Below are 15,921 nucleotides of genomic sequence, written 5' to 3' on the forward strand. Positions count from 1 at the left end.
CTTCTGTTCACCTCACTGAATTTAATTTATCCTCCAAGGCTCAACTCAAGTCCAAAACCTCCTTGAAGTCTTGGGACTTCCCTGGCAGTCCCGTGGTTAAGACTCCATGCTTCCACTGCATGAGGCATGGGTTCCATCCCTGGTTGGGAGAACTAAGATCCCGCATGCCACATGACATGGCCAAAAAAATAAATTTAAAAATGAATAAATTATAAAAATGAAAAAATAAAAATGGAAATCAGTGTAGGGTTGTCCACTTAAAAAAAAAAAAAAAAACCTCCATGAAGTCTTCCCTCGCCAACCAGCCTATGGCACTCTCTCTCCCTCCTTTGAGTTTTGTTCATCCTTCACCTCTGTCCCGAAACCCAGCCTATCCTGATTTGTACACTCTGACCAGCTACCAACACATTGATTGAGAATCCACCATGTGCTCACAGTGATGCTTGGCTCCTGCTGTGGAATCTGCTGTGTGCCAGGCCCTGTGCCAGGTACTGGGGATGGACACAAACACTCGGGGGTCATACTCTCTACGCTCAGCTTGCTCACATCCGCTTGGGGAGCGAAGTTATGCACATGAAGAAACCAACCATCACTTTAAGTACAAAGTAGATTCTCAATCAGTGTGTTGGTTGCTAAGAGGCGCGTATCAGCCAGGATAGCCTAGGTTATGCTAAAGAAACAAAGGACCCCCAAATCTCAGTGATTCAAAACAACAAATGTTTATTTCTTGTTTATGCTGCCTGTCCACTGTGGTCAGCTAGCAGATTCTGCTCACTGAAGTCACTCAGTGACCCAGAATGATACAGCAGCCGCCATTGAACGTTGAACATGTTGAACATTGAACATTGATCATTGCATGGGAGCATCTGACCTTGGCAATGAAATAAAGCTCTCTTTTGGAAGTGACACAGATCGTCTCCACTCACGATTCACACAGCCCCATCAAACATAAAGGGGCCAGAAAGGGCAGTCCAGAAGGCAGAGAGCTAGAAATACTTGGTGAATAGCACCAAGAGCTTCTCTAAAGTGTTCAGTTACTAAATTCCATGAGGAATGAGCTATGTCTGATTTGTCCACTGAATCTCTAGTGGCTGGCATGGTGCTTGGTGCATAATAGAGACTCAAATAGTTAGGTTGATAGAGAGCATTGGCTCTGACCCTTTATCTTGGTCCAGAGCTAAGCTTTGTGTTTACTGACCTTGAACCTGCTTTCCGTGCTTCTAGACCACAAGGCCTTGGGAGGGGGCAGCGGTGCCTTCACTGTTTTGTAGGTCTTAAAGACGAGGGTCAGTGTTGCTTGGACAATCCTCCCTGCAGCATAAGAGAGGCAGGAAAAGAGGGGCATCATCATCTGTTGAGACTGTTCTTTGTTAATTGGTAAGCAGACACTTTTTGAAAAGTATGTGTATAAAGGACTGTGTGTGTGTGAGTATGTGTGTCTATAACAGGTAACGCTGGAAGGGAAGAAGGTAGGTAGTAGCTCCATATTTTATTGCTGCATATCTCCATCTAATAGTTAATCAACTTTGTGTTTGACACAGTACTCAGACCTGGGGATCCGGGGAGAAGACCTCGGAAGAGAGGCGTGTGATCCTTCTTTGGGCGGCTTTGTCTGCTTCGCTATTGTGGTTAGCTCACACTCCCATCTTCTCTTCTGTTTTATCCTCTTTTTCCTCCCCTCTCTTCTGTTTTCTCATCTGCTTTGATTGCCTTAACACTTTCTCCAAAATCTCAATGGCAGAGAAGAAAAAAGGATGGGGAGAAGATAGGGCTCGAGTCAGGAGTGTGAGAACAGGACTGAGGTCTGGCTGCAAATTGACTGGCATCTGAGGTCATGGCCTGAATGTCCTTGTCATGGTCCCAGTTTTTGATATCCTTGATAGGTTTGGGAGCCCTGGCAGAGAAAGTCGGGAGCAGAAATCACTTGAGGTCTTCTTCAGCCCTCTCCCCACCATCCATCATCTTTGTCTTCAAGGGCTGAGATGAAACACAGCTGGGATCTGATCCCACAGCTCATGTCCAGGGAAAGGCCCCCTTGACTACCTATCCCACAGTCAGGGGAAGGGAAGAAGGCTGAGGTCTTCCACTAATCATATCCAAGCTTATCTGGGCTTTTCCAACATCTCTGATCAAGGATTGCGGTCCGGCACCTCGGCTGCCTCCGCAGCCTCCAGCCCTGGTCGTCTGCCAAGCTCACCATCTGTACCCTCCGGCCAGTGGTATGCATCGCCAGCTCCCACATCAACCCCCGCCCCCAACCTGTACTGGGAATCTGCCAGCGCCCCAGACTGCATCATACAATCGGATAAGCTTTGCCAGGTTTATGGTTAGTAATTTATGGCCTTCTTCAGCAACATCTATCACACTTTACAGTTGCTAATCCCAGAGTCTTTGCCCACTTTGCAGAAAATAGCTCGCAATTCCTTACAGCGTAGCATTTGCTAACTCACCTGTCAGGCTGTCAGGCTGGGTGGGTGTGACAAGCCACTCTTCAGTCCCTTCTTTCCATCTTACTTTGCTTAGGGGAGCCGGGCCTTCTCCCTCCAGAAGATAACAAACAGGGATCTTTATAACCCAGCTACCACCCTGCTGCCCCCTGCTCCAGCGGCAGCTCTGTACCTAAACTCTTTGCTTTCTGGAAGGCAGTGGGGTTGCTAACGGCAGGGTGCGTTCACAGTTCTGGCAAGGGCAGAACCTTTCACTGCTACAAAAGACAGAGCGCGTCCCAGGCAACACAAACTTACTCCCTCCTCATACAATGTCACTGACGGAGGGGGGTGGAGTGTGTCCCGAGGGTGAATGTACACACTTGTACACAAGTACAGGGTGTATGAAATACTGATGTGGTCAATTCTGGCTTAGGCATGCTAATCAAAGGATCAGTCTGGACAGTTGAAAATTTCCAACAAAAGCAAACAAACAAAATGATACATAAATGCATTTGGCTCCAGGATGAACCACATGGTATCTTACAGCCAGTGCTTTTAACTGAAGCTACTTCAGCATTAAAGTTAAGTCTCCTGCTCTTAAGTCACATCTCCCTGGGTAAAAGAGGAGGTAGCTAGGGAAATTCTAATTCGTGGTGAAGAAGTACAGGTATGGTGAAATGATCTAGGCTGTGATCACATGGCATCTATATATGGATGCATTTTAAAAACTGCTACGTTCTGGAGAAAGATGGAGTGAAACATACTGGAAGAGAATGTACCAAATGATAAAAAGGTGAAGTTCAGATGTTGGGAGATATACACACACACACACACACACACACACACACACACACACACATATACACATATTCTATATATATATTTATTATGTATAATTTGTACATACTGTATATATCTCCTAATTGTTTTTCTGTTTTCTAAATTTCCTACAATGAGCATGCAGTTTTTATACTTGGAATAAACAGAAATATCACAAATACCACAGATGTTAATGCTTATTTTGATTGACTGATTGACTGATGTGACTAACATCAAAGGTGTTCATCCGTCTCCCGTATACTCCGAGGGCCAAGAGAAGAGCAGGAGATATGTTATCTGCCCATTTCTTTTCCTTGGACCCATTCTCAAAAGTACCCGAACCTCTTCTGGTTTCATATTCTATTTTCTGACAGTAAATATAGGAAGGAAATCTCCATTACTAAACAACTTAATGATTTCCTGATCCAAATGTCATATTCTTTATGGTATCTTATATTTAGCTCAGGGCACTCAAGAAATGTTTGTTGACTGACTGTATGAAGTGACAGTGGCTGCTGTTCATTTCAAACAAGCCAACTGAGGCAGTAGGTTCACGCTGAGGTCATTTTGTTGTCCTGGTGTGAGCTCATCAGCATCAGTGCCATGGGCACCAGTAGCACAGATTTGCCCTTGTCCGGTCAGGGTGGGGATGGTGTTACACAGCACAGACAGCAGAGGGTGTGGGCTTTTTCCATATTAGGACTGCAGGCCCAGCAGAGTCTCCCACCCAATTCTCAGTTTACCTGAGGGTGCTTGTATGCTGGTTTGTTTGTTTGTAATTGGAATTCTTTAGTGGAAGGCATGGATGTCCCAGCAGGCATTAAGAACAGCATACTGCCGTCTCTTGGACTCTGGTTTTTGTGCCAGGGTTGTCTTTGATGGTCCATCTTCTGATTGATGCTTTCTTTGCAACTTGGCCTCTGAGGACATTCAACTAAAGTGATACTGACATTTGACTCCCTGATTTTAGGGGTAGGGAGAGGGATCTTTAAGTGTGAGTCTCTGTAGCCCAGTCCTTTTAGTGCAGTCAGCTACAACATAGAATAAAGTCAGCATGTCTACCCTACCCTACACATACACACACCCTCCCCAAACAGTAATGTCCCGTACGAAGCCCAGCTGCCTCCTCTTTCTCCTCCCACCTCAACTGCCCTCAATCATCATTTTCATCAGAGTTTGAGGGGCGAGGAGGATGAGGAAAGTTGTGCAAACAACCATGACCCTCAGTCTGAAACTGAGGTGAGTTTGGAAAGTTCATCCCGGACCTCTGGAGACTTTCACAAAGATCACAAATCGACAGTTTGGTTTTCTCCACACAAAAGTGTGAGAGATGAAAGAAGCTGAGTTTAAGGGCCAGTAGAGTATGTGTGCAGATCCATATGAAACTTAGAAAGGGAATTCCTAAGATTCCTATTTTGAGTACTTGCAGAAGAGCCTTTTTATCCATCTCTGAGTAGGAGGCAGGGGTGGGTAGGATGCATAAGGTCAGAACTACCCCTCTTGCCACTGGCTAACCGCAGACTCACACTCATATCCGTTGTCTATGGTTGTATAAATGGTGGGCTGGTGGATGGCGCATGGATGATAGAGGAAGTTACAATCTTGGGTCCCAGATTTAATAACCCAGTGACCTTAGGGAAACCACTAACGCTTTCGGAGCCTCATTGTGCATCTCCTATAAACCTGCCTGCCGAATTAGAATCAAATGAGCAGGTATTTGTGAAAGTGTTTTGCAAACTGTAACGTTCTTTACAAATGCAAAGCATGCTTAGAGTAAGTACATAGTAAGTACTTGTTGAATGAGTAAATAAATGGAGCTCAGTCATGGTGTGCTATTAATTTTGATGACATATTGATATCACTAGCAAGTATTTTATCGATTGATGCCAAGTCTATGAGTACCGGTCAAAACAGAACTGCAAAACCCACAAATTTCATCACTGACTGATATATGGCTTTATACTGGTTTTCTTTGTTTCATTTGTCTCTGTCTTGTCCCTGCAATTATACTGTAAGCTAGTTGAATGCAGAGATCCAGTCACACATATTTTGCCCAGCATCAGCAAGGCATGATGGTTGACGCTAGAGAGTACTGGGGAGCTTGAATTTTGGACCTTTCTTGGACAGAATTTGGGATGCTGGGAGCATGCACACACATGGGACAACCATCTGCTGGAAGGACCGGAGGGTTGGGAGAAGCAGGGTTATTTGGAGAGTACTCTTGTACACGTGCCTGCAGACCCCTTCATCTCTCATATCAATACAGTTTGCATAGAATTAAATAAGAAGGGGGAAAAAAAGGGATGTCTGCCACAGGTCAAATTAAGCTGCAATTTTCTTCCCAGCCTTTTGGGTAATGTTTTGCCATCTCCTGCTAGAACTAAGTGTCTGGCTCTGACTTCTCTCTTCCCCCTTCTAAGTGCTGTGCTTTCTCTCCTTCATGGCCAGCTAAGGGCCCTTCCTTTGGCAGTCCCTGGACAGGAATTAGAAGAAATATACTGCGATGAGGGGAAAAAAAGCCTTTTACTAAAAAAAAAAGTAAGTGAGCAGCCAGGGCAAGAGAGAGAACCTTTAAAAGGAACTTTCAGTTAGTCCTAGCATCAAAATGAAGGCAAGCTCTTTCTTCTCCGTGAGGCCAGTCCTGAGGAACGTGGAATTGCCCTCCCTGCACTGCATTACAGAGAAGCCTTTCTGGCTTCCTTCAAGAGTTTTGCCCTGAACTCCAGCCCCTGAGCACTGCTCTTCTCTGCATTGTGCTTCGCAGTGGAAACTGACGGGAAATGCAGTAACTTACAGGGGGCTCCTGCAATTGATCCAGGACCAGGCAGGAGGCAGAGGACTGGATACACCAGATAACCAGCTCCAGACACTCAGATGGTGAAAATTAAAGCCAAAGGGCCAATGGGAAGAGAAGGCATGTTAAGTACATGAACCGGCAGAGACAAAGGGTATAAACAAGGCTGATGGACGGAGAGAGAGAGGGACCGTTTCAAACCTGAGCACCTTCTGTAATGTGAAGGCATTGTCTCCGCGGGAGAAGCTGGAGCTATTAAAAGGATGACTTGATGGCTGAGCAAGGCCCACCAAGCTTGTTCCTTGGACCCAAAGCTCTTTAAACAATTACACGAAATAGCTAGAAACTAGCTATTAACAAGGAAAAAAACCCTCCAAGGTCAAGCTTGTTTGTTTAAAAAGAAAACAACAGTGATTCATCATCATACTTCAGATGGCTAAATAAATAGTTACTATCTGAGGGCAACAGTACGTGTAATGGAACCTGTAAAGCATCCTTGAGAAGGTACCTCTCTGTAGCTGGACTTTGGCGGGAGTTTGCTCTGGGGCCATAGGGCTTTGGCCTTGAAAGGACAGTTCAGGTGCAGGTTCTTAGGTCACCTTCAGCAAGTTCACAAAAGAAACTTGAAAGTTTTGGGCAGGCTTATGCTATGGCAAATATACCTACAAACATGTTATCATCCCTGGTTTAGGGGCATAAGGACAAAATGCCCAAACTTCATTTAAATTATTATTATTTTTAGTTAAACCATAAGAATATAAGAATTATTGGACTGAAAGAAACCCAACAAGAATACCCATCCCATTCCATTCAGATGAATGTATCAAACAGCCCTAGAATGATCAGCTGGGAAGGGCCCTAGTTCCATTGCTATTTATCCCAGTTCCAGGGGCAAATGAGTTCCTGAGCCTAAGGGGCTTGTCCAAAGCATATGGGGGTCTAGGTCCCAGGTCCCTGTTTTCCACTAGAAGGAAGTGAAGGAACCACACTTCCTTCACTAGACCACACTTTTCCACCCCTTAGATGGAAGAGTTCTTGATATGATTTAAACATCACACAGAGATGTTTTCACGTGGCTATTTTAGACCCATGGATGCCTCGACTATTGTTTCTCCTTGCTGTGGCTCTGAGGTGCTTTCTCAATAGCACACGATCCGACAGCTCTCGGGGATGGCACAGCTTCCCCTGTAGGTAAACTATAGGGGGAACTCCTGGGTGGGGGGCACAGCCCTCTGTGACCTCCTGAGAGGCATATTCTCATCTATGGAGGGACCTTGGTTGTGTTCGCACGAACACATCAGCCAGAAATACAGTCATCACTTAGTTACTCACTTGGTGGATTATCCAGTACAAATCTCTCACCCTAGGACACCTTCCTGTTCTGGAACACACATTCCAGTCTCTTCTTTCCTCTTAATTAATTTAAACTTAAATATTGTTATATACATAATTTCACACATGCACAATCTCTGGGAGATCTGAGGTTTTAAATGTTTCATGCTATTGCTTGCACAGGCAGAGCAGCAGGATATATGTAGATATCTTAAAGATCTTGAAAGATCTTAAAAGAATGCAGCTTTGGCTAAGAGAAACAGAAAATAAAAACTTACGTAATGGTTATGTGGGAATGAAAATAAGAACATTGGCCCTGATGGCAGACAAGATGTACCACATTTCAAATAGGGACAGTAGCGGCAAATATGATTTCATGGCGTGATGCACGACGTCTCCTTTTGTATTTTGTTTGTTTGTTTGTTTTTGCGGTATGCGGGCCTCTCACTGTTGTGACCTCTCCCGTTGCAGAGCACAGGCTCTGGACGCGCAGGCTCAGCGGCCATGGCTCACGAGCCCAGCCGCTCTGCGGCATGTGGGATCTTCCCGGACCGGGGCACGAACCCGTGTCCCCTGCATCGGCAGGCCGACTCTAGACCACTGCGCCACCAGGGAAGCCCTCCTTTTGTATTTTTATTCCCTAAAGAATACTTTGAAAAATAACAGTTTTAGAGACCACAGTTGCTGGAGTTGTTCTCCTTGTGGACCAAAACATTTAGATTTATGATATTCAAGTGGGAAAAAGATTATGGAGGAATGGCATGGACAGTAGGTGTAATGTTGGGTGAACCTGGGGAATCGGGTCATGAGAATGCTTCATTCAAATGCTGCCTGGCCTTGCATCAGGCCATTTACATGGAGCCTTAATAGCACTCAGAGACCCCACAGGGACAGGAGGAGTCACATTTCTGCAGCGAAGTTGGGAGTGGGGGCCAGTAGAGTATGAGCCCCTTCTGACTGAACTGTCTTTCTTATTGGAAATCCCGGGAAATCTGCAGAGTGGAGCTTGTGGTTTGGGGGACCTTTGGCTCCAAGGCCTAAGAGCAGATTCCCTCATTCAGAATCTATGTGATGCCCATCACGATGCCCTACTGCGTGCCAGACTCTGTTCCTCTAATCCGAGCCACCCAGACACTGTGTGGTTAGTGTCACCTGCCTTCACCACACACCCTCGTCTATTGTTGTTAACAAGTAACAAAATGGATTCATTTGGATTTTTATCCTTTTTTATTTCCCCCCCTCACCCCCCATGTTGGCGCTGCTGATAAACTACATCATAGGGTAAAAGGCTGGCAGCCGAGGGAGAAAGAAGGAAGATGCAAGTGCTGAGCTAATGAATTAATAGGATGTTGATGTACTCAGAGTCCATAATGAACTCTCGATTATTCAGGGAGATGCTCCCAGGCTAATGTAGTCTTCTTTATTTTCTTCCTGCTCTGCTTGAGACTGAGTAACTTGGAACTTGTATGAAACTACAAGGATTCTTGTAGAAAAAAACCCAAAACCACCAACCATGCTCTAATTTTATTTTATTTTCAAAGCCTATTCAAGATTCGACTTGTCACTAATCCCCTATTAAAATGCACGCTTTTTGAGGACCAGGGTTGAGTTTACATTCGTATCCTTCCTGCCCCTCCAACCCCGCTCAACAATATCCTGTGCATATTTTTTCATGTCAACAAATACAATTCACTTTTAATGGTTTCATCGTATTCCATTGTATGAGGCACCATCATTTATTTACCCGGACTCTAGACACTTAGGTTGTTTCTATTTTTCAGTATCTCTACCAATGCTTTATAAAAAAACCTTGCACACTTTCTTAATTGCTTTATGAAGAGAAAGTCCTGGAGGAAAAGGTTGGGTCAAAGGGGATGTGTGTTTTGACATACGTTGCCAAATTATCCTCCAGAAATGTGCAAACAGTGTGTGAGAGTTTTTACTCCCTCACGCCCTCACTCAGTGGTTCCCAGGAGAAAATTTTCCAGCGTCAGATATCAGGGAGAAATAATTTCCTCCCATGAAATTGCTCCCAGTGGGCAGCATTATCATTCAATGCCTTTACCCTCAGCCACTGGTGTCCAAGTTCAAGCTCTTTCAAATCCAATACTGTGAATTTATAAAGGTCAGTCTATTGTTTTCATCCTCCACTGGTTTGTCTGACCTTGGATGCAAACTCACCATTTCCACCTCTACTGGGGGTGGAGGGTGAAGGAGTGGGGAGGGAAAGACTAAAAAGTCAAGAGCTCCAGAAAGAATCAATAGGTCCCAGCTCGTTCTTGAAAAGGCAGGGACCTCAGAAACAAAATGGCTGGTTCTGCAGCATCATCCTGTTTCTTCCTGCTTGTAAAAAGGAAAAGAAATAAAAACATTTGTGATTCTTTTAAGATCCAGAATTCTTTACGGGCTGAACCATCCAAAACAATGGCTCTCAAAAGAGAAAAGTGATCTCAGCTTTTAGCCTTGGCTCTTACATCATAATTCTGGTTTTATGGCAGTCCCCTGGGCATTCCTGCCTTCCGGGCTGGTCATTACTAGATTGAGATAAAGAGAAGACAGATTTTGAGACAAAATTAGTGATGAGGGAAAGGGCAAAAGTGCAGGTATAGAGCTAATAGGGCAAAGTGCGACATAAGGAATCAAGAGAGGAGGCAGAGCAGGAAGGGGACAGAGGGAAAGAAGGGTAGAGCTGGGCGCTCTCACAAAGCCAGCTCGATTTGCAGGTGTGATTCAGAGCAGCAAGAATGTAGGAGGGCTCAGAGCACAGGAATGTTTGGGAGTGACCCCGATCTCCATCCCACCTCTCCTCTCAAAAGCCACCCCAAATAAACATGCAATCTCAGTTTTGTTCCCTAAGCCTCTCCTTCAAGCCAAACTGCACCCTTACAGAATTTCCTCTACAGAAATTCTGGAGCTGTCACCAGGAGCATCTAGAATCACCATCGAAATATGCAGCCAATACAAAATTCCTTTTCAATATTCTGGGCCTCTAGGTACCATTTAATATATTAATTATGTAATTTACTGATTAAGTGAATTAATAAAGAACCACTACTCTCGAGATTTTTGAGATTTTCTAAAGCTCTTGACATGACACTTCTCTTTAGTCCTGTAAAGCACAGAAGGACCCAAGAAAGCATAACAGCTGAATGCTAATGGGAAAGCCTCTGGTCTCCGGGGTCTGAATCCAGGGATGCACCTCCCAGCCGCCTACCCCATCCTGCAGTGAGAAGGTGAGCCATGAACAGGGAGACAGGGCAGAAGGGAGAACAAAGGGCCTCTGATGGGGAAGACGCAGGTACATTTCAAGGGCCTTGAGGAACTCAGGGCCTCGGAGAGTAGAGTCAGATTCCTGCTATTTGGCTTACTATTTACAGGCCTCTTTGAGGGTATTTTTAGTACCACATTTCAAATAGGGACAGTAGCGGCAAATATGATTTCATGGTGTGATGCATGATGCCATGTGCTTTTGCTAATCTTTGTCTAAATCAAAAACTGGTTCTTTAGTTGGAAAGGCTTACTGTGACTCTGGTCTAAAGAATGAGGATTCCGTGCACACCAGCCTCTAAAGTGACAGAGGAAAGCAGATGAGCTCAGTTCTTTCAGAGGGTTTTGTGGACCTTGGATGAGGGTGACATGAGCCTTAGAGGAAGCCCTTTGCTGAAACACATGGATGTAAGAGAAACCACTCTATGGCCTGGCCAAACTGTCTGAAAGGGACCCCTTGCTCTTGGTTGATTAGAAAATAAGAGATCCTTTCTGTGAGTAGGCAGGGGAGTGCTCTTGTGGGCAATGCCAGCGTCGTGCATCCCCTTTCTCATGCATTCAGGCAGCAAAACATCTTCCCAGCAGAAGTCTCCATGTTGTTTCCTGCCAAAACCGAGCAATGAATTTGAAAATTGGGCCAAAAAAGTTTAGTATATATGTCAACACTATATAGAGCTTTGTAAAGCTGCCCTCATTTCACTGATGGATATTCTTTTCATTGGGGACTGGGGACTCTCAAAGTGGGCTCGGAGGAGGGTACTAAAAGAAGAAATTGTGACATGTAGCCTCTTTTGTCTTTGAGGTTAATAACTGGTATGTCTTTAATACCCTTTGGTGGGCTACCGAGGAGCCTTAAATAGACATTAGGTAAGGACTGAAGTACTTACAGGGGCGTCTGCTAGTTTGTTAAGAGTTGGTGGACCTTGGCCAGAAAACAGTGCAAATGATTTCTGTGTCCCAAGAAATTTTTGGACCAACTTGAAAACTTGGTTAATCTAAGCTTATGTTCATCCATGCCTTTTAACTGGTTTTCCACATTCATTTTTCTTTTCCTGGTATGGACAGTCTAAAGAGCAAGTCCCTGTCCTTTCATGAATTCTATGAAATCATACTTTCAAGGAAGGGAAAGGGGGAGCCATGTTGGATGTCCACGAGGTTCATTGCCAATGGCATGGGCTCTTTGCAAGGAAATTTCACAGACAGCCAGGAGAGCCCTTGCTGCTCTAATACAGTGCCTCGTTTGGCTGAAGCTCTGTGGGGCAGTGGGGTTGATCGTGCTCCCTGATTTGGCTTGTCCAGTTGGTCAGACAGCTGATTCTATCGATTGCTTCATGGAACTTGGCCAGACATTTGATTGAATTAACCAACCTGAGTGGCTGTTTTTTCTCGTAGACAAAACCAACACCTCAGGTTGCCATTAGACATTTTACTTCTGGTGTTTAGGGCCTGGCAGAGAGAAAGCAATATTGACTCTTCACAGTAGCAACTAAAAACTGGCAGATTCACATCACTGGCCAAATTCTTCTGTCCCCTGTCAGCCAGTGTACACTGGGAGGGGTACTTCCCAGCAGCAGCTTCCACTGAGTGCAAGCGACTCTCCTTTAGCTGTACTGTTCTGAGGCATCCTATCTCTTCTTCTCGGCAGGGTCTACCAGGGCCTTGTATTTCTGCAAGAATCCTTGGGTATATTGTGTGTTCTCCTCTGCTTAGTCATTCAGCCATAACCTTTCCATTTAGAAACCTGCCCTGCTGATGGTTCAACTCCCTAGTTCAATATTTTACATTTATCTCTATTGAATTCCAGTTGCCTTCTGTTATAAGAGGCACTTAAATCATCCAAGCCTCGCTCCACAGGCTCAGGCTCCAAGTCCAGGACAAAACTGTTTAGCACTTAGGGATCATTGGCTGTATGAGGGGCTTGGGCATATAAATGTGTCTGAATGGAGCATTTTTTAATGATGGTGAAGGTGGCAGACTTGGGTGAGAGCATGGGAGCCACTGAAATTATAAAATCTCAATCAGGCTTCCTCAGTACTGGGGGAAAATGGACTAGAGACATTATTTGGAGAAACAAAAATAACAATATAGCCTTGTAGTAAAAGAACAGCCCACAAATTCCAAGCACCTACCAGATATGGGCACTGTTATTCACATACGAAATATAATGTAGCCTTTTCCTTATCCAGGAGATTTACAAAAGATTGTCATTATTTCACTTGTTGCCTTCCCACTGATGATGGCAGGAAGTAGTAAGATTTTTCTCATATTTCAGAGTTGGAAGAGTGTTTCAGGAAGGGGGAAATGCTTGTAGTATGCAGGGAGTAGCCTGAAGCTCAGCTGGCCTATTCTCATTTTCTTGCCAATGGATCACAGCCAGTGAAAAACAGAGAAAACAAGACACTTAGGACGAGGGTCTCCAGAGTGAGGAACTCTACATCATGCCATTCTACATACCAAGCCATCATAGAAAAATCTCAGCTTTAATGTGGAAGGAAATGAAAAACAGACAGTTCCAACCAGTTTTTCTCTCTAGATGCAACACCCCCCAACACACACACGTTTTGGAATCCAGATTTTGTAATGCAGCAGTTTGATAGCTTCTTTGGTTTCTCCCTCAGGGATCCAGTGAGCATTTTTAGTCCCATAAAACTCTACAAATCATAGGGCCAAAATGCTGTAGGAGGCTGGAAAGCCCTTTGCAGCTGTGAGCCCATGGTTTCCTGCTGATTTTCTGACATCTTCTGTCTCCACAACGGTGAAGGGAATAGAAGAAGAAAAAACCAACTGTAGGAAGTAGGGCTGGCATGGAAGATTTTTGTTAGGTGATGACTTTGCTGCTTCCTGTTTGTCTGTGGACCCCCTTCTTCCTCTCTAGAAGTGGACAAGCAATAGCACTGTTTCTTAGGAAAGAAGAGGAAAATGAAGTGGCACCCTGAAGTAATAGTGAGGCTGCCCAGAAAGCTCTTCGATTAACTTATATATTAAAAGGTCACATACAAAAGATGAAAGGAGAAAAACAGAACCAAGGACAAATACAAAAGCGTCTCATATGCCTGTAAGAATAGTACCAGGAAGTCTAAAGCTCAGAATGAGCAGAGGCTTCAGAAAAATGTCAGGGACAACACAAAAGCTTTTAGTGGCTACGTTCAGATTTAAAAAGACAGGCACATTGCTTGTGGAACTTTGTGCAAGATTAAAGATGAGAAGAGAAACGAGAACCACTGAAGTATTTTGTTTCTTTACCAAAAAGGCAAGATCTTTCAGCAGAAGAGAACAGAATCAATGTTGTTAAAATCATCTTGAAACTCACACTAAGCAAACAAAAAGTAAGTAGTCACCTGGAGGCTTTAAAAGTTTCCAAACCTGACATAGTTCATGTCAGAATTTTGAAGAAGCTTTTATAAATGCTCATAAAAACCACAAATTAGAAATTTTTGAGGGAAGAAACCAGAAGACTAGAGATGAGAAAAATCTGGATTTTCATAGAAGAAAGTGGGTTCCAGATTGCACAGTCTGGTGAATTTGATACTGATCACCATAGAAATTCTAAGATTATTTACTATTCAAACTGTCTATGAGGTCTTAGAGGGGAGATAGAAATCACTAGAAGCTAGCATGGGTTCACTGAGAACAATGCATATTAAGTGGAGTCCTATCTCCAGATGGTAAGATAATGTAAGTCAGCTGATACTGTAGATATGGCAAGGTCTTGGACAAAGTTTGCCTTGATATCCTTGTGGGTTGAATAGGAAATTGAGGACTGCATAATACTTTTAGCTAGCATCATGGTGAGTTAGCCAATCATGCCCAGGGATTGGATTACATCAACACTGTGGAAACATCTTGTAGTATGTTGAAGGGTTTCATCTCTGGCTCTATCATCTCTATTTTATCAAGGACTTAGACAAAGATGCAGAAAGCATGCTTATCAAATTTATGGATGCAATACAGAACCAGGGCTCAAACTATCTCTATACACTCTAGGGATGGCTAAAACTAACTGAGAAATTCAACAGGGATAGAATTAAAATCCTGCACTTAAGCTTAAAAAGTTCAACTGTGTAGATACAAACTGGGGATACTTGACTTAAGAGTAATTCATGTGGAAAAATACTTAGAGATTATTGTATAACTAAAATCTCAATAGCAAGTTACAGTATATAAAGCTTCTGAAACATTTCCTGCAATCTCAGACCGCTGGTAGAGTTATTCTGTCCAAGATAAAGGAGGCAAGCATCTCAGTGTCCTGGAGAAGTGTTCCTAACTAACCAGAGCTTCTCCAGGGAGGGCAAACACAATTGTGAGGTATCTCAAAACCTTATTATGAGAGTAACTTGGTGATAGCTGGTGGAACTAAATATATTCCTAGATATACAACCTAGAAAAGTTCTTGCACCTGTGCGCAAAAAGACATATATGAGAACTTTTCTAGCGGAATTGATTGTGATGGCTAAGAACAGAAATAACCCAACTGTCCATCAACAGGAGAATGGCTAAAGAAAATATGGTATATTCATAAATCTCACAAACAATTAGAATGGGAAAAGGAAGTTCAATAAGAATACCTCTAGTATGAGAACAATTTATTTACATTTTCAACTGTGTACAATAATACTATTTATTGTTCAGTGATACGTATATAAGAAGTAAAACAATAAAGAAATACATGGAAGTGAGGATCACCAAATCCAGAATAGTGCTTACTTCTCAATGGAAAGGGAGGGCAAGGCAGTATGTAGTAGAAAAACAACAGCTTTACTTCCATTCATGTTTCATTTTTAAACTGGATTTTGGGTACATGGGTCTACGTTATTTTAATCTTTATCCCATTTCTATAGTTAAAACATCCAAAATACATTAGAAGGAAGTGTTTGGTTTAACATAAGTAAGAGATTTCTAAGAAGATTGGAGCAGTACACCATAGTGGCTCAGAATAAGGATCTTGAGTTAGACAGACGTGGGTTAAAATCTGTCTGATGCTTATAAGTCCTGGGAAAATTGCTTGACTTCTCTGAGCTTTTATTTCCTAATATTTATAAAGTAGATAATAATAGTATCAACAATAGAATTATTGTGAGGAATAATTTAAATGAAGTATATAGATGAGAGCATAGTAAAAAGCACAGAATTAGTGCTTCATAAATATAAAATAATTATGAAAAATAAAGGAAGAGCTGTCCATAGATAGAATGATTATCTTGTAAGACGCTGAGCTTCGCAGTGGTATCGGTATCAGAGTTCAGGTTGGGGGTTGGATGATGAACTGTCCAAGGTGCTGGA

At 43.4% G+C, this 15,921-nt stretch overlaps 1 protein-coding gene across 2 annotated transcripts in view; it reads left to right on the plus strand.

The window, feature by feature from the left end:
• Nucleotides 1-15,921, plus strand: part of TNR (tenascin R) — a 425,553-nt gene that overhangs the window by 163,857 nt on the left and 245,775 nt on the right. The gene's annotated exons all lie outside the window — the stretch shown is intronic.

Source organism: Kogia breviceps, chromosome 1 (genome assembly GCF_026419965.1).
Source record: "Kogia breviceps isolate mKogBre1 chromosome 1, mKogBre1 haplotype 1, whole genome shotgun sequence".
Taxonomy (NCBI): Eukaryota; Metazoa; Chordata; class Mammalia; order Artiodactyla; family Physeteridae; genus Kogia; species Kogia breviceps.